The sequence below is a fragment of the Giraffa tippelskirchi genome, chromosome 8 (genome assembly GCF_054371585.1).
Source record: "Giraffa tippelskirchi isolate mGirTip1 chromosome 8, T2T-mGirTip1v1.2.pri, whole genome shotgun sequence".
NCBI classification, from domain to species: domain Eukaryota; kingdom Metazoa; phylum Chordata; class Mammalia; order Artiodactyla; family Giraffidae; genus Giraffa; species Giraffa tippelskirchi.
This window is the reverse complement of record NC_137282.1, coordinates 103,274,563-103,298,788: the sequence shown is the minus strand read 5'-3', so window position 1 is coordinate 103,298,788 and position 24,226 is coordinate 103,274,563. Positions and strand designations below refer to the sequence as shown.

The following is a 24,226-nucleotide window of genomic DNA, read 5'->3' as shown; positions in this document are numbered from 1 at the left end:
TATGTATACATATATATGTATATATACGTGAAAGTTTAAGTTGCTCAGTCATGTCTGACTCTTTGTGACCCAATGGGCTATAACCCACCAGGCTCCTCTGTCCATGGAATTTTATAGGCAAGAATATTGGAGTGGGTAGCCATTCTTTTCTCCAGGGGATCTTCTCAACCCAGGGATTGAACCTGGGTCTCCTGCATTGGCAGGCAGATTCTTTACCATCTGAGCCATCAAGGAAGCCCATGTGTACATATGCATACATATATATGTCTTTGTACACATATATACATATATATGTGTGTATATAAATCTGGTAGGAGTTATAATGAAGTGTTATTAAAAATGGAAAGGCAGAAATATGTAATGCATATGAGAAAGTGGTATGAGTTTGAAAAGGGAAGATAGGGCCAATGTGGGAATATATCTCCTAAATATTTGAGACCTTTACTATGGGTTAAGGGGAACTGTCATTTGATTTTAAGGAGTGATCTGATGTGTATTTTAGAAAAACAACTGGTAGCAGTGACAAGGTAGAGAATAGCCTAATAGAAAGGCCATGGAGGATATATGTAAGTGATGTTTCTAAGATATAATCAGCACCAGGTACAATTTAATTATATTTATATGTAGAGGTGCGGTCAGAAATTGGATTAGATTTGGATGTGGAGATGTTGTCAGATATATTTAATATTGCTTTGAGACAAGAAATATAGGGATTTGGGGAGCAAGTAAATCGGGTCTCCTAGTTATGAATTTAATTAATCAACAAGATGTGTTAGCAATCTTGAGCTTATTTTACGCTTTTCTCTCTTACCATTCACTGCATTTCCTGGGTCTGATAATCTGCTGTTTCTTTGCCCATCTGTTTATTTCCTCAAAAACTGTCTCCTTATCTCCAATTTTATTGGTAAATAGACTAAAAATGATTATTTGACAGCTGCGTTTGCACGTATCTGCACAGGTCTGTGTCATGTCAATTGTGAGAGGGATAGCTGAGTTGAAAACAAATACCTTTATGTCTGGGTACATCATAGTCCCTATAATCGAGGCCAAAAACACTGGAAGAACAGGGTTAAGAGAAAAAATAAGGCAATTGTGTATCTCTAGAATGCTGTGTGGTGAAATGTTCTAAACTTTAAGTATTTTCTTTTATAAGACTCTATAGTCTAGGCCAGGGAAAATTGTGAAGCTGTTTTAAGCTTGCCAAGGACATGATTTAGTGGCACTTGCCAGACTAGAAGTTGTCAAGTATCAAGAAAATAGATATCTTTTTCATCATAATTTTAAAGCTGTTGAGGGGATAGTCTGTGTTGAGTTGTTCTTACAACATAAGTTAGGGGTCATATAACTTTTCTGACCCAAAGTCGCCAGTGTTTTCCCACCTTATTTAGAGTAAAAGCACATCTTTACACACAAGGTCCTACATACTCTGTTCTCTGTTAGTTTTCTGATTTCATCTTTTCCCACTCTCCTGATTCTTTTGCTCCAATCACACTGGCCTCTTTGTCAGTGTGATTCCTTGAAAAAAGAATTCCTTCTGCTTCAGGGCATTTGCACTTGTGTTTCTACTTGGAATGCTCTTCTTCAGATAGCTGCGTGGCTTGTTCCCTCACTTCCTACAAGTGTTGGCTCAAAAATACCTTTTCAGTTATGTTATGTGGTCACCTTTCATCAAATGCAGCTGTAACGTTACATACTCACTTCATTCTCCTCTGCATTGATTACTGTCCAACATAAAACTTTATGTATGTCATTACTGTGGAAGGCAAAGATTTTTATTTGTTTTGTATTTCCAGTTCCTAGAGTAATACCTGATATGCCTTAGGTACTGTAAAATTTTTGCGGAAGGAAAGAAGACAGGGGAGAATGAAAGAAAGGAGGAGGGAGGGAAGAATCAAGGGGAAAAGGCATAAATTCTTCCACAATGCCATTACACTTACTGATAAGATTTCATCAACTGTAAAGGTCTCTACTTTTAATGGTCCATTTCCCTTAAAATATCAAAGTCCAAAGTCTAGAAAGTAACGCGAGACCTAAATAAGCTGAATTTGCATACACATTTTTTCCCCTCATTTTTCAACTGTGTTTGGACTAAAGGTCAGACACTGGTTTAGGTTGAACTACTCCCCATTCATATGTTAAAATCTTCATGCCCAGTACTTCATAAAGTGAATTTGTTTAGAAATAGAGCTGTTAAGATACTGGGCTTCCCTGGTGGCTCATATGGTAAAGAATCTGCCTGCAATGCAGGAGACCTGGGTTTGATCCCTGGGTTGGGAAGATCTCCTGGAGTAGGGTTAAGACACTAGGGTAGGGTGGGCCAGTTATCCAATATGACTGGTGTCCTTATAAAAAGGGAAATTTGGAACACAGACATGTACATGAGGAGAGCATTGTGTGCAGATGGTGGCAGAGATTTACATGCCAATGAATGCCATGCCAGTGTTTGCCAGAAAGTCACCAGAAACTAGGAGAGAGGCGTGGAACAAATTCTCCATCACTTCCCTCAGTAGGACTCAATACTGCTGACAACCATGGCCTTCTAGCCTCCAGAACTGAGACAATAAATTACAGACACACTTTGGAGATATTGCGGGTTTAGTTCCAGACCACCACAATAAAGCAAATGTCACAATTAAGCGAGTCACATAAATTTGTTGGCTTCTTAGTGCATATAAAATATAGGTTGTATTATACCGTAGTCTACTAAGTATGCTGTAGCATTGTCTTAAAAACAATGTGAAGTGAAAATGGCTCAGTTGTGTCCGACTCTGCAACCCCATAGACTATACAGTCCATGGAATTCTCCAGGCCAGAATACTGGAGTGGGTAGCTGTTCCCTTTTCCAGGGGATCTTCCCAACCCAAGGATCGAACCCAGGTCTCCCACATTGCAGGCAGATTCTTTACCAACTGAGCACCAGGGAAGCCCCCAAACAATGTACACACCTTAATTAAAAAATGCTTTATTGCTGAAAAAATGCTAAATATCATCTGAGCTTTCAATGAGCTGTATATTAGTAACATCAAAAATCACTGATCACAGATCACTGTAACAAATATAATAATGATACAAAAGTTTGAAGTGTTGGGAGAATTACTAAAATGTAACACAGACATGAAGTGAGCAAATGTGGGAATGAAAAATGATGCCAATAGACTTGCTGGACCCAAGGTGGCCAAAAGCCTTCAATTTGTAAAAACTGCAGTGAAGTGAAGCACAGCAAACCGAGGTATGCCTGTACTGTTGCTTAAGCCACTCGGTTTGTGGTCTTTTGTTATGGCAGCCGAGCAAACTAATACGGGTACTCTCAGGCTGCCTCATTGAGAACAATTTATAAAGAACAATAAATGATTCATTTGATTTAAGCGTGCATTTCATATGTGTGTGTTAGTCACTCAGTTGTGTCTGACTCTTTGTGTCCTCATGGACTGTAGCCCACCAGGCTCCTCTGTCCATGGAATTCTCCAGGCAAGAATACTGGAGTGTGTTGCCATTTCCTTCTCCAGGGCATCTTCCCGACCCAGGGATTGAATCTGGGTCTCCTGCATTGCAGGCAGATCGTTTACTGTCTGAGCCACCAGCTTTTAAAAGTTATATCTTTGAAAATGTCATTTTTGGTTTCTAAATACAGGCAAAGTATTAAAGGATAAAATAAGAATCTGTGTGTAACATCTCATGAAAAATGGTCATTTTTTTCAGATTTCTATCTTTTCAAACATTTCACAAGAAATTGTGAAAATAGTACAGGTCCTTTATACCATTTCCTTAGTTCATCCCAGTGTTACATCTTAAATAATTATAGTACATGATAAAACCCAGAAAATTGATATTGTGTAATAGGTGTGTACAGTTTTGTACCCTTTCACTGTGTGTGTGAATTGGTATAACCACCACAAAACTAGTGATACAGAACTTGTCCATTACCACAAAATCTGCCCCATGTTGCATACCCTTTATAGTCACACCCATCCCTTTGCTATACCTAAATCCTGGCAACCACTGCTCCGTACTTTAACTCTATAGTTGTTTTTCATTTTGAAGATATTCTAATTCTAAAAATGGAATCATCAGTGATGTGACTTTTTGAGATTGGCATTTTTCACTCAGCCTGATGCCCTTGAAACCTATCCAAGTTGTCACATATGCCAGTAGTTTCTTGTCATTACCGAGGAGTAGTCCATGGTATGGGTGTACCATAGTTTGTTTAATCATACAGCAGTGGAAGATATTTTGGTTATTTCCAGATTGGGGCTATTACAAATAAATCTATACCTATAAAGGACATATATTTGTACCTATAAAGTACAGATGTTTGTATGAATGTAAATTTTTAGTCCTCTGCTGTAAATGCTGTAGTTTCTGGAGCACGCGGTAAATGTATGTGTTTACTTGTTAATAAACTGCCAACCTAATCTCTAAGTGGCCGTATGTGCTCTCAGTCACTCAGTCATGTCTGACTCTTTGCAACCTTATGGATTGTATCCCTGCAGGCTCCTCTGTCTATGAAATTTTCCAGGTGAGATTACTGGAGTGGTTTGCCATTTCCTATTCCAGAGGATCTTCCCAACCCAAGGATCAAACTTGTGTCTCTTGCATCCCCTGTATTGGCAGGCGAGTTCTTTACCACAGTGCCGCCTGGGAAGCCATAAGTGGCTTTACAATTGCTACCAAAAATGAATGAGAAATCTCAGCTTCCCTGCATGCTCACCAACATTTGGTATTTCCACTGTTTTTAATTTTTTTGTACAGTGACATTGTAGTTTTGATTTAATTACTTTAATGGATAGTGATGTTGAAAATCTTTTAAACTGCTTATCCACTACCTGCATATCTTCTTTTCTGTTTTCTTTATGCATTCATTCATCAACAAATACTTAAGCTGTCTCTGTACCTTGGCTATTATGAAGCAACATGGGAGTATAGATATTAATAGTTCTTTGAGAGAATGCTTTCCGTTTATTTGGATATATAGCCAAAAGTGGGACTGCTAGATAATGTGGTAGTTTCATTTTTAATTTTTTGAGAAATCACCAGGCTTTCCCATAATTGCTGTACCAGTTTATATTCCCATCAACAGTGTATGAGGATTTCCTTTTCTCCACGTCCTTGTCAACATTTGTTATCTCTTGTCTTTTTGATAATAGTCATTCTGACAGATGTGAAGTGGTAGCTTATTGTGGCTTTGAGTTGCACTTTCCTGATGATTAATGATGTAGAGCGTAATTTCATGTACCTGTTGGCCATTTGTTTGCTGTCTTTGGAAAAATGTCTATTTAGGTCCTTTGCCCATTTTTAATTGGATTGTGTTTTTGCCATTTTGAGTTCCTTATATATTTTAGATGTTAACCCCTTAAGATGTAGATGATTTGCAAGTATTTTCTCCCAATTCATAGGCTGCCTTTTCATTGTGATGATTATTTCCTTGGCTGTGCAGAAGTTTTTTAGTTTGTTGTAGTTCTACTTGTTAATTTTTGCTTTTGTTGCCTGAACTATTTGTATCATACTTGTGTTTTCCTCAAAGAGTTTTATGGTTTCAGTTCTTACATTTAAGTATTTAAACCATTTTGAGTTAATTTGTGTGAGTGCTGTAAGACAGGGTTCAGTTTCATTTTTCTGCACATGGTGAGTCAGTTTGCACAGAACCATTATTAAAGGTACTGTCCTTTCCCCATTGTGTGTTCTTGGTGCACTTGTCAAAAATTAGTCAACTGTATATACTTAGGTTTATTTCCGGGCTCTTGAGTCTGTTAAGTTGGCCTACATATCTATTTTTATGCTAGTACCATACTGCTTTGACTATGATAGCTTTAAAATGTTTGAAATAAGGCAGTGTGGTGTCTCCATTTATCTTCTTTCCTAAGATTGCTTTGGATATTTGGGGTCATCTGTGGTCCCATATGAATTTTAGGATTGTTCTCTAATCTGTGCAAATTCCATTAAGAATTTTTTTTAAGGAAAATAGCTTTTATTTTTTAAAATTTTATTTAAATTTATTTCTAATTGGAAGATAATTGCTTTACGATATTGTGTTGGTTTCTGCCATATATCAACATGCATCAGCCATAGGTATAGGTATGGGTTAGATCCCTGGTCAGGGAACTAAGATGCCTTGTAGTTTTCTTATAGTGTCCTTATCTGTCTTTGATATCTGGTAATCAACTCTTAGAATTAGCTTTGTAGTGGTCCTTACCATTTGATTATTTTGAAAGAGTTTGAGAGGATGGCATTAATTGTTCTTTAAACATTTGGGAAAATTTGCCAGTGAAGCTATCTGGTCCTGTACATTTCTTTCCTGCGAGATTTTTGGTACTGATTCATTCTTACTTATTATTGGTCTGTTTAGATTTTTTTTCTTCCTTATTCATTCTTGGTAGATTGTATGATTCAGGTAACTTACTTATTTCTTCTAGGCTGTCAAGTTTGTTGGCATATAGTTGCTCATAGTGGTTTGTTATTATCCTTTATATTTCTGTAGTATTAATATACAAATATTCTTCTATTCTTTCAAATACAATATTACTGATTAGAGTCCTCTCTTTTTTCCTTGGTGAATCTAGCTGAAAGTTTGTTAATTTTGTTTATCTTTTCAAAGACCAATTCTTAGTTTAATCTTTTTAAAAATCTTAATCTTCTCTATTGCTTTCCTGTTCTCTATTTCATTAATTTTTGTTTAATGTTTATTATTTCCTTTCTTCATCTGACTTTGTGCTTAGCATGTTCCTCTTTTTATAGTTCTTTGAGGTTTAAAGTTAGGTTGTTTATTAGAAATCTTTCTTGTTATCACTAAACCTCCCTCTTAGAACTGTTTTTGCTGCATCCCATATGTTTCAATATGTTGTGTTTCCATTGTGTTTCCCTGTCTGTCACCAACTTCCGGAGCTTACTCAAACTCATGTCCATAGAGTCGGTGACGCCATCCAACCATCTCATCCTCTGTTGTCCCCTTCTCCACCTGCCCTCAATCTTTCCCAGCATCAGGGTCTCATTGAGTCAGTTCTTCACATCAGGTGGTCAAAGTACTGGAGTGTCAGCTTCAGCATCAGTCCTTCCAATGAATATTCAGGACTGATTTCCTTTAGGATTGACTGCTTGGATTTCCTTGCAGTTCAGGGGACTCTCAAGAGTCTTCTCCAACACTGCAGTTCAAAAGCATCAATTCTGCGGTGCTCAGCTTTCTTTATAGTCCAACTCTCACATCCATACATGACAATTGGAAAAACCATAGCTTTGACCAGACAGACCTTTGTTGGCAAAGTAATGTCTCTTCTTTTTAATATGCTGTCTAGGTTGGTCATAGCTTTTCTTCCAAGGAGCTTGTTGGGAATAGTGTTCTGTTTATGTCTATAATATCTGATTGGTTTACTGTGTTTTTTATGTTTTCTTTTCCTTAATTAACCTCTGTCTAGTTGTTCTATTCATTATTGAGTGTGGGATATTAAAGTCCTCAACTACTTTGAAGAACTATTTCTTCCTTCAATTCTGTCAGCTTTTGCTTTATACATTTTCTTGTCTATTAATGGATTCTTAAATGTTTATAATTGTTATATATTCTTGATGTATTGAATCCTTTTTTGATATATAATATCTTTGTCTCTTGTGAACTCTTTCCATTAAAGTTTATTTTAACTGATGTTAGTATAGCCACCCTGCTCATTTTTGGTGACAGTTTGCATGGAATATCTTGTTCTGTATTTTCACTTTCAATATATTTGCATCTTTGAATCTAAAATGAATATCTTATAGACATCATGGAGTTAGCTCATGTGTTTTTATCCATTCTGCCAATCTCTGTGCTTTGATTGGCAAGTTTAATCCTTTGTATTTAAAGTAATTGCTGATGAGGGACGTCTTTCATCATTTTGCTCTTTGTTTTCTATATGTTTAATAGCTCTTTTGTCTCTCATTGCCTGCATTACTGCTTTCTTTAGTGCTTAGTTGAGTTTTTGGTAGGATGTGTCTAAATTCTTTTCTCCTTTTCTCTTGTGTACATTCTACAGCTATTTTCTTTGTGGTTACCATGGGGATTACATTTAACATCCTAAATTTATAACACTCTAATTTGAATTTACACCAGCTTAACTTCAATAACATACAAAACTCTACTCTTTTACAGGTCCATCTCCACCCTTTTTGGTGTAGATGATACAAAATTACATCTTTATACAGTGTGTTACCCCCAAATATAAACTAATAATTATTTTACATGCTTAATCTTTTAAATTATGTAGATACATAGAATTATAAACTAAATTTAGGGGATATTCCCAACTTAGGGATCGAACCCGGATCTCCTGCATTGCAGATGGATTCTTTAGCAACTGAGCCACCAGGGAAGCATATCTCTAGCTTCTAGACTAATAATTTAAAATACATATATATTTGTCCCTTAAAGCATGTGTAAAATAAAAGGTGGAGTTACAAACCAATTTTATAATACTAGCTTTTGTAATTGCCCATATATTTACTAAGATGTTTATTTCTTCATATAGCTTTTAGTTATCATTTAGTGTTCTTTCATTGCACCCTTCAGGACAACCTTGAGCATTTCTTGCAAGGCAAGCAGGTCTAGTGGTAAAGGACTATCTTAATTTCTCCCTTATTATTGAAGGAAAATTCTTTTTTAGTGTGGCAATCTTTTCTTTTTTTTGTAATGCAATTTTATTTTTCCAAACTTTAAACTTTATTTTGTATTGGGGTATAGCTGATTAACAATGTTGTGGTAGTGAACAGTGAAGGGATTCAGCCATACATATACATGTATCCGTTCTCTCACAAACCCCACTCCCATCCAGGCTGGCACATCACATTGAGCAAAGTTCCATGTGCTATACAGTAGATCCTTGTTTGTTATCTATTTTAAATAAGGCAGTGTGTACATAACCTTCCCAATCCACAAACAACAAATTCTGGAGAGGATGTGGAGAGAAGGGAACCCAACTACACTGTTGATGGGAATGTAAATTGGTGCAGCCACTATGGAGAACAGTGTGGAGGGTCCTTAAAAAACCGAAAATAGAGCTACCACATGACACTGACATCTGGAGAAAAACGTGATCCTAAAAGATATATGGACCCCAATGTTCACTGCAGCACTGTTTACAATAGCCACGATATGGAAGCAATCTAAATGTCCATCAACAGAGGAATGGATAAAGAAGATGTGATACATACATACAATGGAATATTACACAAAAGAAAGAAATAATGCCTTTTGCAGCAACATGGATGGACCTAGAGAGTGTCATACTGAGAGAAATGTCAGAGGAGAAATACTGTGTGACAGTCTTCATATGTGGAATCTAAAAAGAAATGATACAAGTGAACTCACAAAGCAGAAAGAGACTCACAGACTTAGAAATCAAACTTATGGTTGCCAGAGGGGGAGGGATAGTTAGGAAAAGTCTTTTAAAAAATAAAAAATTCACAATCTCTCTCTTTTCAATTTTATTTTGAGCATCTGTATATAATATAGTTATATATTTGGGCTATGTCTAAAATTTTAGTATCTCAGTATTTATATTCGTCTATATGTTTCTTGTTTCTTCATTTTTCCTTTCCTGCCTGTTTTGGGTTAGTTTAATATTTTTTAGTGTTCAATTTTAATGTATTGTGTTTTTATTGTATCTCTTTATATTCTTAGTAGTTGTTTTGGGGCTTGCAATATGCATATGTAACTTTTCACTACCTTTTTAGAATCAGTATTTTGCACTTAATGAGAAAACTAAAGACCTTACAGTCATGTAATACTATGTACTTTCTCTTCATGTCATTGCCTTCTACATTCAGTTCAGTTCAGTTCAGTTCAGTCGCTCAGTTGTGTCTGACTCTTTGCGACCGCATGAATCGCAGCACGCCAGGCCTCTCTGTCCATCACCAACCCCCAGAGCTTACCCAAACCCATGTCCATTGAGTCAGTGATGCCATCCAACCATCTCATCCTCTGTCATCCCCTTCTCCTCCTGCCCCCAATCCTTCCCAGCATTAGGGTCTTTTCCAATGAGTCAACTCTTCGCATGAGGTGGCCAAAGTATTGAAGTTTCAGCTTCAACATCAGTCCTTCCAATGAACACTCAGGACTGATCTCCTTTAGGATGGATTGATTGGATCTCCTTGCAGTCCAAGGGACTCTGAAGAGCCTTCTCCAATACGACAGTTCAAAAGCATCAATTCTGCGGCGCTCAGCTTTCTTCATTGTCCAACTCTCACATCCATACGTAACCACAGGAAAAACCATAGCCTTGACTAGACAGAACTTTGTTGGCAAAGTAATGTCTCTGCTTTTTAATATGCTATCAAGGTTGGCCATAACCTTCCTTCCAAGGAGTAAGCATCTTTTAATTTCATTGCTGCAGTCACGATCAGCAGTGATTTTGGAGCCCCAAAAAATAAAGTCTGACACTGTTTCCACTGTTTCCCCATCTATTTCCCATGAAGTGATGGGACCAGATGCCATGATCTTAGTTTTCTGAACGTTGAGCTTTAAGCCAACTTTTTCACTCTCCTCTTTCACTTTCATCAAGAGGCTCTTTAGTTCTTCTTCATTTTCTGCCATAAGGGTGGTGTCATCTGCATATCTGAGGTTATTGATATTTCTCCCAGCAATCCTGATTCCAGCTTGTGTTTCTTCCAGCCCAGCATTTCTCATGATGTACTCTGCATATAAGTTAAATCAGCACAGTGACAATATACAGCCTTGACGTACTCCTTTTCCTATTTGGAACCAGTCTGTTGTTCCATGTCCAGTTCTGACTGTTGCTTCCTGACCTGCATACAGATTTCTCAAGAGACAGGTCAGATGGTCTGGTATTCCCATCTCTTTCAGAATTTTCCAGTTTATTGTGATCCACACAGTCAAAGGCTTTGGCATAGTCAATAAAGCAGAAATAGATGTTTTTCTGGAACTCTCTTGCTTTTTTGATGATCCAGCGGATGTTGGCAATTTGATCTCTGGTTCCTCTGCCTTTTCTAAAACCAGTTTGAACATCTGGAAGTTCACGGTTCACGTATTGCTGAAGCCTGGCTTGGAGAATTTTGAGCATTACTTTACTAGCATGTGAGATGAGTGCAATTGTGCGGTAGTTTGAGCATTCTTTGGCTTATACATTATATCTAGTTAAATTGTAAATCCCATCACACATTGTTATATTTTGCTTTCAACTGGTAAACATATTTTAAAGAAATAAGAAGAAAAGACTAGTCTCCCAATTTACCCAGATTTTTTTCATTTTTACTGCTTTTTCTTAATTTTTGGTATTTCAAATTCATTTTCTGGTAAATTTATTTCCTTTTGTATGAAGGAGTTCTTTCAACATTTCTTTGAAAGCATATCTTCTGACAATGAATTCTCTTAATTTTTATTTATCTGAGAAGGCTTTTATTATTCTTCATTCCTGAAAGTTTTGATAGATGCAGAATTCTAAGTTGACAGTTCTTTTCTTTCACTTCCTTAAATATGGTGTTCCACTCTCTTGGAGTCCAGTGTTTCTGATGAAAAATTTAAGTCTTTCAAATTATTTTTCCTTTGAATGTAAAGTGTTGTTAATATATCTAGTTGCTTTCCTTTGTATTTTATTTTTAGCAGTTTAGTTATGATATGCCTGGGGATAATTTCTTTGGATTTTTCTTGTTTGGGCTTTTCTGAGCTTTTTGACTCTATTAATTTATTTCTTGAAATTTGTGGAGTTTTCACTCATTATTTCTCTAAGTGCCTTTTGTTTTTTTCAGCACCACACTTTATCCTTTCTTTCTTGGATACAGATGACACAAATGGTAGCTCATTTGTTAAAGTTGCTTAAGTCCCTGAGGGTTTCGTTCATTAAAAAACAAACACTTTTTTTTCCTCTTTGTTTTTCAGACTGAATAATTTCTATTGGTATATGTCAGAAGAGTGTGTAATTTCCTCGGTTCTGTCTCGTCACAACAAAAATTTGAAGCGACGGACCAGCATCACAGCCCTTGGACAGACCATGTCACAGCTCTTGGACAGATCAGTGTTACAGTTCCGTATTACAGGTCAGTGTTATTTAGAAAATAAAGGAAAATACATACTCAAGGCGTGAGGGCATGCTGACCCAAAAGAGAAGAGAGAGAGACTCCCTTTGGCTCCTCTTTTTATATGTTTTTTTCTCCTCCCCCAGGCCTGCTCTATGTAAATTGGGCTATCCAGGAGTGCTGTTTGTTCTACCTGAGGTCCTCACTCTGGTCCTTGGACCTTCCTTTGTTCTATTTTCGCAGGCTTTTCCCTTTCTTGTCTTTTAGCCACTGCCATTCTGGACTCCTTTTTCCTATTCTAACTACCTAACAGTATATTTTCTAGTTTACTGATTCCTTTTTGTTGTTGTTGTTATCTTTGTTCTGCTGTTGAGGTTATCCAGTTAATTAAATTTTTGTTTGTTTGTTTTCAGTTCAAAATATTTCTTCTGTTTCTTTTTTATATTATCTGTTTAAGTGATGAGATTTTCTATTTTTCCGTTGGTTTCAAGAGTGTTTTTGATTGTTTCATGGAGTATTTTTATAGCAACTACTTTAGAATCTTTGATAATTCCAACATCTTTGTCATCTCAGCATTGGCATCCTTTATCTTTTCCGAGTCACTTTGAGATTTTGCTGATTATTTTAATGATGAGTAATTTTGGATTATATTCTGGACATTTTAATTATTATAAGACTATGATATAATTTCATTTCTATGGATAATGTTAATAGTTTTGTTTCAACAGGCAGTCAATCTGGTTATGTTCAGGGAACTGCTTCCCACTCACATATAGAGTATGTTCCAATGTCAGTTGCATTTTTCATAATCTTTGTAGCATATGTTGCTTTTGCATGTGTGTGCCATCTAGTGATCAATGTTGACCTGAGCTGTGGTTAGAAGTTCAGTTTTTTAATTTTTAATTGAAGTATAGTTGATGCATAATATTATATACAAGTATACATTATAGTGATTCACAATTTTTTTAAAAACACACAGTGATTTTACTTTCTTTTTATGTATTTATTTTTGGCTGTTGTGGGTCTTTGTTGCTGTGCATGCTTTTTTCTAGTTACGGAGAGTAAGGGCTCCTCTCTAGTTGTGGTGGGCAGGCTTCTCATTGCCGTGGCTTCTCTTGTTGTGGAGCGTGGGCTCTAGGGTGTGTGGGCTCTGTAGTTGTGGTTCCCTGTCTCTAGAGCACAGGCTCAACAGTTGTGGTGCATGGGCTTAGTTGCTCTGCATCATGTGGGATCTTCCCAGATCAGGGATTGAACCCATGTGTCCTGTGTTGACAGGAGGATTCTTTACCACTGAGCCACCAGGGTAGTCCATGATTCACATTTTTTGCAGGTTATACTTCATTTATAGTTACTATAGAATGTTGGCTATGTTCCCTGTGTTGTACAACATATTCTTAGAGCTTATTTTCTACATAATAGTTTTTATATCTTAATCATCTACCCCTAAACTGCCCCCTCATTCATTTTCTCCACTGGTAACCACTAGTTTGTTCTCTGTGACTCTGCTTATTTGTTTATTTCTTTATTGTTCACTAGTTTGTTGTATTTTCAGATTCCATATAAGTGAAATCATACAGTATTTGTTTTTCTCTATCTGGCTTATTTCACTTAGCATAATATCCTCCAAGTCCATCCATATTGTTGCAAATGGTAAAATTCTTTCTTTTTTAAAAAATTAAATAAAAATTAATTCTTTTTATGGCTTAGAATGGCTTATTCCATTGTGTATATCTATATCATTTTTTATCAACTCATCTATTATTGGACAGTTAGATTGCTCCCACATCTTGGCAGTTGTAATTAATGTTGTTATGAACATTGAGGTGCAATATTATATATGTTCATTTCAAATTAGTGGTTTTTTTTAGATATATACCCAAGAGTGGAACTGCTGGGTAATATGGCTGTTCTATTTTTAGTTTTTTGAGAAAACTTCATACTGTTTTCCACAGTGGCTACACCACTGTGAAAAATGTACAGTCTCATACTCCTAGGAGTATACAAGAGTTTTCTTCACATCTTCAGCAATATTTATTTGTGTTCTTTTGGATGATAGCCATTCTGAAAGGTGTGTGGTGATATCTCATTTTGGATTTGATTTGTATTTCCCTGATGATTAGCAGTGCTGAGCATCTTTTCATGTACCCTAGTGTCCACCTGCATGCTCTCTTTTGAAAAATGTCTGTTCAAGTGTTCTGCTTGTTTTTTAATCAGATTGTTTACTGATTTATTTTTTTGATGTTGAGTTGTGTGAGCTATTTATATATACTTTAATATTAGCCTCTTATTGGTCATATCATTTGCAAATATTTTCCCATTCAGTAGAATTTCTTTTCATTTTATCAGTGGTTTGCTTTGCTGTGCAAAAACTTATAAGTTTGATTAGGTCCAATTTGTTTATTTTTGTTTTTAATTCCTTTGCTTTAGGTGACACATCTGATAAAGGATTGCTATGATTTACATTAAAGAGTGTTCTGCCTATCTTTTCCTCTAGGAGTTTTATGGTTTCTGGTATTTAGCTTTTCAATCCATTTTTAGTTTATGTTTGTATATGGTACTAGGGAATGTTTCCATTTCATTCTATTATATGTAGCTGTCTAGTTTTCCAAGCACCACTTATAAAATATCAAGTATTTGTATTTTATACTTATAAAATAGACTGTCTTTTCCACATTGTATATTCTTGCCTTTTTTATTATAGATTAATTGACTGTACATGTGTGGGTTTATTTCTGGGCTTTCTATTCTGTTCCGTTGATCTATGAGTTAATTTTTGTGCCAGTGATGTACTGTTTTGATTACTCTAATTTTGTAACATAGTCTGAAGTCAAGAAGCCTGATTCCTTCAGCTCTGTTCTTTCTCAAAATTGTATGGGCTACTTGGGATCTTTTGTGCTTCCACACAAATTATAAAACAAATTTTGTTCCAGTTTTGTGAAAAATTCCATTGGTATTTTGATAGATATTGCATTGAATCTGTATATTGCCTAGAGTAGTATGGTCATTTTAACAATCTTTGTTCTTCCAGTGCAAAAACACAGTATATATTTCCATCTGTTTGTGTCATCCTTCAATTTCTTTTATCAGCATCTCATAATTTTCAGAGTACAGGTTTTTTTACCTACTTAAGTTGATTTATTCTTAGATATTTATTCTTTGTGATGTTAGAGTAAATGCAATTGTTGCCTTAATTTTTGTTTCTGATGGTTGTTAGTGTATAGAAATGAAACATATTTCTTGTATCTGAAACTTTACTGAATCTGCTGATGAGCTCTAGTAGTTTTCTGATGACATCTTTGAGATTCTCTATGAGTAGTATCATGTCAATGCAGTGACAGTTTTACGTATTTTAATTTGGATCTAATTTGGACTCCTTTTATTTCTTTCTCTCGTCTGATTGTTGTTGCTAGGATCTCCAATACTATGTTGAATAAAAGTGGTGAGAATGGGCATCCTTGTCTTGTTCCTGATCTTAGAGAAATAATTTCAGCTTTTGACTGTTGAATATGAACATTAACTGTGGGTTTGTCATATATGGCCTTTATTATGTTGAGGTAGGTTCCCTCTATGCCCACTTTCTGGGCAGTTTTTTTTTTTTAAATCATAGATTGGTGTTGAAATTTTTCAAAAACTCTTTCTAAATCTACTGAGATAATCATTTTTATTCTTAAATTTGTTAATGTAATGTATCATATTGATTTGCCGATTTGAAAAATTCTTGTATCCCTGGAAAAATTCCACTTGATCATTTTGTATGATTCTTTCAGTGAATTGTTAGATTCAGTTTGCTAATATTTTGTTGAGGATTTTTGCACCTGTATATCAGTGATATTGGCCTGTAATTTTTTTGTGTTTGTATTATCTTTTGTTTTGTTATTGGAGTGATGCTGGCCTTGTAGAATGAATTTGGAAGCAGGTCAGAGGTGAGCTTAGGAGTTCATAAATGACTTCATGGGTTTCCTTTCCTGAGCTTTCACAGCCCCAGATCACCCTCAAACTTTCCAGTGTCTTTGTGTTCCTCTTTTAAAAATTGTCTACCCGGAAAACTAGGACTTTAGTTGCCATACACTGCTGTGTACTTCTGTAAGTACCTTTGCATCTAGGGCCAAGAGGCAGTTGGTAGGGGGACTGAGGGAGGAAAAAAACAATGGCTGTTTGCCTCATACTATTTTAAACACAGGTCCTCTAAACAGAGAAACCTCTGCTCTCTAGTTTGGCTTTTGCACGCTCCCGTTGCCTCTGCCTGTTGACACAACCACAGGATTAATTGGGGGCCAGGTGTGAGGGAACAAAGCACTCTTTCTGAGCATTAGTATCTCCCTTTCTATTCTTCAAGAAAAACTTAAGAGTGCTTCTCCTGGAGCTCTCTCTGTCTGCATCCCAGTGTCTACTTTAAACATATTGAGTTTAGGTGATAGTTAGGTGAAGAAAAAAATTGTAAACAAGTGTGTCAGTATTTTAAATACTATTCTTTTCCCAGAATCTATCTGGAATAATTATCCTTCAGAGTTTTCAAATATATATTCTATCTAATCTGTCTGGATTTTATTGCTTTTTCATTGCATTTAGTGGGATAAACTGAAGTGTAGCATGAATGCTTAGACCCTTAGTCATGTCCGACTCTTTGGGACCCTATGGACTATAGCCCTCAAGGCTCCCCTGTCCGGGGAATTATTCAGGCAAGAGTGCTAGAGTGGATAGTCATTCCCTTCTCTGGGAGATCTTCCTGACCCAGGGATTGAACCCAGGTCTCTTGCATTGGAAGTGGATTCTTTACTGTCTGAGCCACCAGGGAAGCCAGGGAAACTGAAGTGCACTTATATTTAGTAGAGTGTTCTTTCATTTAATCTTCCTTACATTGCAAAAAAGTACTGGTTTGTATGCCATTGGTACTTTGAGGATAATGATTGTGTGACCATCCTTGATCAACCTAAATTATTTTATGCAATTATGGTCTGTTTTTCCTTTTCTCGATTCCTTTCTTTCCCTTATTTCTTCTTCTTTCACTTCCTCCCTTTCTTTCTTGAGTTACTGGTTGCTTTTGGTGTCTCATTACATAAGTTGGTGGAGGGAAAATAGAAAATTTTGCATGGCTTTGTTTCTTCTGTCCTATTGCACAACTCCTGTTTTCTTTTTATTGCTGGCATCTTCCCATTGGCTGAGCCTGCTCCTTGCATCTCTGTCACCATTGCTGATGGCTGTGTTATCACTGCCAGTAGATTTGCTCATGGTCAATCCTATTTGCTTCTCATTTAATTTTTCCTCTTCTTTGTATATTCTAAAACTATTTTTCCAACACTTATCTGCTTTTGTGTAAATTATTACATGTCTGCCAGTTTTTACTTTCTATTAATATACTAATTACAGAGAATATCAAGTGAAATATTTTTCTCATTGTCTGTGTTGATTCGGTTCTCTTTGATCAGACCCGTTTGTGTACGTGTGTGTGTGGTGTGGCAGGAAGTGAGTCCTGTATTAGTGATCTGGAGATAGATTAGAAGCCTAATCTATCTATTTGTATAAATATCTATTTGTATATCTACACATATATCTATCTATTTGTATAAATTTATTTTTGTTGTTTCTAAGATTAAAATAATCAGTGCTATTTTATCTCCCTTATGTTAGCTAACAGCTTAATCTTGATGCTGGATTTAGGACTTTTCACTGCATCAAAACTTACAAGGAGAATTTTGTTAGTTAGAAGGCCTGGATCTCATCATGGATCTAGTTCTTGTTGTTGTTCAGTTGCTAAACTGTGTCTGACTCTTTGTGACTCCAAGGACTGCAGCATGCCAGGCTCCCCTGTCCTTCACTCTCTCTTGGAGTTTGCTCAAATTCATGTCCGTTGAGTTGGTGATGCTATCTAACCATCTTATACTCTGCCACCTCTTTGTCCTTTTACTTTCAGTCTTTCCTCACATAAGGGTCTTTTCCAGTGAGTCAGCCCTTCTCATCAGGTGGCTTAAGTACTGGAGCTTCAGGATTCTCAAGAGTCTTCTCTAGCACCACAATTTGAAAGCATCAGTTCTTTGGCGCACAGCCTTCTTTATAGTCCAACTCTCACATTCATACATGACTACTGGAAAAACCATAGCTTTGACTAGATGGACCTTTGTCAGCAAAGTGATGTTTTGCTTCTTAATATACTGTCTAGGCTTGTCATAGCTTTCCTTCCAAGGAGTAAGCATCTTTTAATTTCATGGCTGTAGTCACTGTCCACCTTGATTTTGGAGCCCAGATAATAAAATCTGTCACTGTTTCCACTTTTCCCCTTTCTATTTGCTCTAAAGTGATGGGACTCAATGCCTTGATCTCAGTTTTTTTAATGTTGAGATTCAAGCCAGGTTTTTCACTCTCCTCTTTCACCTTCTAGCAAGATAAAATTGAGTATTATTTTTACTCTTTATTCTTTATATTACATTTATGAATGAATGAATTATGATTGACTAGTACCAGCTGAAAATCTGGGTACAAAATAGGCAGGTTCCTTTTACTCTGAAAATACAATGGGAAGGGAAGGTGCAATAGGGGAGGAAATTAGAGATCAAGCAGTGGAACCAAATTTAGAACCCACCAAGAAGGTTGTGCAAGACTGAGGTTAGGAATTCAGAAGGTGGACTCTGCAAGAGAATAAATCTCTTTTTCTTTCTTTCCCCATCTCCAGTTTTACCTTAAAATTACCAAAAGGTTTAAGGCAATACAGGAAATATCTATAATCGGAAGTGATTATTGGAGAAAAATGAGGGATTGGGTTTAACTTTGTTTCCTCCGGGCCTGGATTTGGTACTGTTCTTCTGTGCTCTTGTAAACTCCATGGGCTCACAGTTGTCATAATTTTGATTACTCTGTGTGATCACTTCCTCCTTACTTCATGTGTCCCATACTAGATGATAATATTTTTGATGGCAGTATTTTAATTTTTTCACTAGATATTTCTAGAATAAACAGAGTTCCTGACATGGAAGGTACTCAGTGATTGCCTTATTAATCATGCATGTGTTAGAGGGATATTGAAAAAACAGTAACCAATAACAATAAATTCATCGTAAACAAAGAAAAACTCATGAGAGAAGGTTTATATATTCTAATTGTGAGATATTGAATAAGACAGAAAATGCATGCTAAAAATAAAGTTGAAAGTTCTATCTTGCCTGTATTTAATATACTTTGAAATTTAGTTTTGTTTGACATTCAGTTTAGCAGTCTTGCATGCAACCAGTTCTTTCTCTGCCCAAGTGTCTTCATATGTATGATATATTTTACAATTCGAGTTTCTTATACCTTGGTTTCAGTACTCTGGAGAATTCTTGCCTGTCTCTTTTACAGTTCTCCCCTGGAAACCGCTCAAATGAAATTTGCACTTGCTATAATAGCATTATTTTAAGTCATATCATCCCAACTAGCAGTCTATGTATTTGGTAAAAATATTTCTAGTCATTTGTTCATGTTAATATAATAACTAACAGAAGCTATATATTATTTACTTTTCATAGGTATTACATAGGTAACTGGGCTTCCCTGGTGGCTCAGACGGTAAAGAATCTGCCTGCTATGCAGGAGACCCAGATTTGATCCCTGGGTTGGGACTGTCCCCTGGAGGAGGGAATGGCTACCCACTCCAGTATTCTTGCCTGGAGAATTCCATGGAGAGAGGAGCCTGGTGGGCTGCAGTCCATGGGGTCACAAAGAGTTGGACACTATTGAGTGACTAACTCTTTCACTACATAGATAACTAAAATTTTTAACAGAAAAAAACAAAATATATATATATACACACACACACACACGTACACATACATCCCTAAACACACATGTGTAAAGTAGTCAGGACTACTACTGTATTCCTTTAGAAACTGAAAATGGAAACCGAGATAATAGAAGTCTCAGCAGTAGGAGAAACAGAAGTTCTTAAAGTTCTCTTTGGGTAGAGGCAAATAAGAATAATTTTTTAAAAAATTTCTTGAAAACAAAGGTCATCTGGCAAGTTCTCACCTGTGGAAAGCCCTCAGTGTCTATACAAAACTGGCTTGGAAAAAGTCATGACTAAGTTTTGCTATATTTTAAATTCCCTTGACCATCAATAGTTTCAGAAGTTTTTAAATTAACTAAACACCAAGTGATCATTGTCTAATTATTGGGGAATGAGTGGCAGCTAAGGCAGTCAGAGCAGTCAACTAAGAGATAGTGAAAAGATTTTTGATAGCATGGCTCATTTTTTAAAAGATACTATAGTTATTATATTTTAATGTGATGGAAGAAGATAGAAACACCACATCAAGAAAGTAAAGAGTGATTTATTTATTTCTTACATTGTTCTCACCACAAAGAGCTTTGTCTTGTCTTCTGAAAAAAGGAAGCCAGAATAATTTATCTATTGTCTGTCTATGTGGTCTATCTATCTAGTCTATTTCTGTAGTCTATCTACAAAGGCAGGGTCTAGATGGGAAAGAAACAAAAGATAAGGAATGAAATCTCTCTAAGTAGATACGCAACAATATATGGAATGTTTAATGGTGAGTTGTACATCAGGGACATTACTTCAGACAGTAACCAAGAAAAATTTAGATTTTTGAAAGTAGGTATAATAGTGAAAATAAAAACAAGGAGGTCAGAAAAGTGAAGAGGAAGAGGGTGGGATTTATTTTTCCTTTTGTTCTCCTCCCCCATGCCAGTGTGAGATGTATTTGTACCAGAGCTATTGTATACTGGTGACAACAGAGTGTGAGAGCACATTTTCCAGTTTCTATGACTAAATATAATTGAATTCAGTATAAATCACCTATTCAAAATTCAGGCCTTGGGAGTTTGGAAGAACAAAAACCTGAAATGTTCTTTGAAACAGATAGGTATGAACCAAGGACTTTGGGAACTTTGGGTTCCTGTTGAAAATACAAGAGAATCTAGTATAGCTTATGTAAAGGAGGTGCCATTCTAGCACTGGGGTTATAGTGTTGCTGGAGATAGGTCAGAAAGGAAAAGATGAGAATCCGAAGCAGACTTTAATGTCAGGCATTGCCTGAGTTGGTGAAGAAAATGGAATATACTCATTGTCTTCTCTTCATCACCTGTTTTCCTTATTCTTCCTAATTCCTTTTAGAAATGTGGAACTAGAAGCAGTGAGTTTTCCAGCTGGCCTAAGCGGGACTTTCTTTGTATCTTTGCTGCTGTGGGGTGACCAGATACCTGTTTGTGGCTCTCAACTGAGTGAGGGGGGAGCTGGTATTCTCTGGGTTTGGGATCTTTACTGATATTGACCAAACTGCTCAATCTCTCATTGTACTAATCTGCTTTTTAAAAATACTAGTAACTAATAATAATAGGTACAGTTCATTGAGTTTTATGCCAAGATTGTACAAAGTGTTTTTGCATAATTACATACATTCTTTCAGTTTCTCCTTCTAATAATCATATAAGGTAGGTGACATTATCTTTGTTTGACAGATGAGAAAACTGAAAGTTGGGAAACTTGTCTAAGACCACACCGTTAGTAAGTAGCAGTGGGGGTTTCTACTCAAGCCTGTCTTCCAAACTAGTGTACTTAACCATTGTTCTGCACTGCTCAACATGAAAAAGTAGGAACCTGTGCAACCATTTTCACATTTATTAATTTAGGTGTTCATAAGAATTCAGGATCTGCCTTTAAATGTTAAAGATTTGTTGCAATACGAATTGTTGATCTCTGAATTATTTCCAACCCCAAATGCTCATTTCCTTAAACACCGTGATCTATACTCTCACTCTCATTTTCAGCATCTTTTTTTCACATACTCTTGTCATTCCTACCTTTCTTACGATATTTTCCATGCCTACAACCTTTTTATGGTGAGGTCTTTGCTTTCTCAATTTTAAAAATCCAGTTTCTTACTTAAAAATTTCCTTTTCTGGAAAAAAGAAGTAATGTCCCTGTCTCAAAATATTCAAAATATACAGTTTGCACCTGTTTTTGTAATGATATTTTGTTAACTTTTGTGAAGATGCAAATGATTTAATTTTTATATTTTTTCAATGTTTATACTTTTCCCCATCTTTCATCATTTGTAAAGGAGAGAAAGCAGAATTTCAGGGCTCTTACAATATTCTTTGGAGAAGGCAATGGCACCCCACTCCAGTACTCTTGCCTGGAAAATCCCATGGACGGAGGAGCCTGGTAGGCTCATGGGGTCGCTAAGAGTCGGACACGACTGAGCGACTTCACTTCACTTTCACCTTTCGTGCACTGGAGAAGGAAATGGCAACCCACTCCAGTGTTCTTGCCTGGAGAATCCCAGGGACAGCGGAGCCTGGTGGGCTGCCGTCTATGGGGTCGCACAGAGTCGGACACGACTGAAGCGACTTAGCAGTAGCAGTAGCAGTAGTACAATATTCTTAGTGCTTTCATAATGTCATTTGTGGGTTTCCTTGATAGCTCAGTTGGTAAAGAATCCACCTGAAATGCAGGAGACCTCAGTTCAATTACTGAGTTGGGAAGAACTGCGGGAGAAGGGATAGGATGCCCACTCTGGTATTCTTGGACTTCCCTTGTGGCTCAATTGGTAAAGAATCTGCCTGCAACATGGGAGACCGGGGTTTGATCCCTGGGTTGGGAAGATCCCCTGGAGAAGGGGAAAGGCTACCCACTCTAGTATTTTGGCCTGGAGAATTCCACTGACTGTATAGTCCATGGGGTTGCAAAGAATTAGATATGACTGAATGACTTTCACTTTCAATGCCATTTGTAAATGTATAGTTGGTAAATACTTTTGAGGACCTTAGTGATGTCAGTCACAAAGAGCTAGATTATATACTCAATATTTTGGACTAAATGTATTCTTCAGGAAGTTAAGCCAAATTATAAATTCCTAATAAAAGATGTGTATGTATGTTTATATGGCATGGATTTTATCCTCATGGGTGATAAATTGCTTGTATGCCTTTTGAAGAAATCTGTGAGCCTCACATGTACAGTCCAAAGGCAAGAACACTGAACTGGGGACAAGATTGGAGGGGAGAGGATATGAGGAACACCTTTGGCTCCCAGAACCCTCCAGCCTTCTCTTAGACCCTGCTTTCCTTGCATTGCAGGTGAATTCCTTACTATCTGAACTTGTTTCAGTTCAGTTCAGTTGCTCAGTCATGTCTGACTCTTTGCACCTCCATGGACTATAGCACTCCAGGCTTGCCTGTCCATCACCAACTCCTAGATCTTGCTCAGACTCATGTCCATTGAGTCAGTGATGCCATCCAACCATCTCCTCCTCTGTTGCCCCCTTCGGCTCTTGCCCTCAATCTTTCCCAGCATCAGGGTGTTTTCCAGTGAGTCAGATCTTTGCATCAGGTGGCCAAATTATTGGAGTTTCAGCTTCAGCATCAGGCCTACCAATGAATATTCAGGATTGATTTCCTTTAGAATTGACTTGTTGGATCTCCTTGCTGTCCGAGGGACTCTCCAGAGTCTTCTACAACACCACACAGTTCAAAAGCATTAATTCTTCAGCGCTCAGCCTTCTTTATGGTCCAACACTTACATCCATACATAACTACTGGAAAAAACATAGCTTTCACTAGGTGGACCTTTGTTGGCAAAGTAACGTCTCTGCTTTTTTAATATGCTGTCCAGGTTTGTCATAGCTTTTCTTCCAAGAAGCAAGCATCTTTTAATTTCATGGCTTCAGTCACTTTTTGCAGTGATTTTGGAGCCCAAGAAAATAAACTGTTAGTCTTTCCATTGTTTCCCCACCTATTTGCCATGAAGTGATGGAACCAGATGCCATGATCTTAGTTTTTTGAATGTTGAGTTTTAAGCCAGCTTTTTCACTCTGCTCTTTTGCTTTCGTCAAGAGGCTCTTTAGATCCTCTTCACTTTTCTGCCATAAGAGTGGTGTCATCTGCATATCTCCCTGCAATCTTGATTCCAGCCTGCACTTCATCCAGCCCGGCATTTCACGTGATGTACTCTGCATGTAAGATAAATAAGCAGGGTGACAATACACAGCCTTGACACACTCCTTTCCCAATTTGGAACCAGTCCATTGGTTCCAAATTTGGTTCCAATTTGGAACCATGTCCAGTTCTAACAGTTGCTTATTGACCTGCATACAGATTTCTCAGAAGGCAGGTAAGGTAGTCTGGTATTCCATCTCTTTAAGATTTTTCCACAGTTTGTTGTGATCCACACAGTCAAAGGCTCTAGTGTAGTTAATGAAGCAGAAGTAGATGTTTTTCTGGAATTATCTTGCTTTCTCTATGATCCAAA

General features: G+C 36.9%; 1 protein-coding gene across 1 annotated transcript in view; it reads left to right on the top strand.

The window, feature by feature from the left end:
* SREK1IP1 (SREK1 interacting protein 1) overlaps positions 1-24,226 on the top strand; it is a 374,836-nt gene that overhangs the window by 324,469 nt on the left and 26,141 nt on the right. Inside the window, exon 12 of the mRNA XM_081518356.1 lies at positions 11,855-12,012. The gene's annotated coding sequence lies outside the window, so the exon portion shown is untranslated. The remainder of the gene's footprint in view (positions 1-11,854; positions 12,013-24,226) is intronic.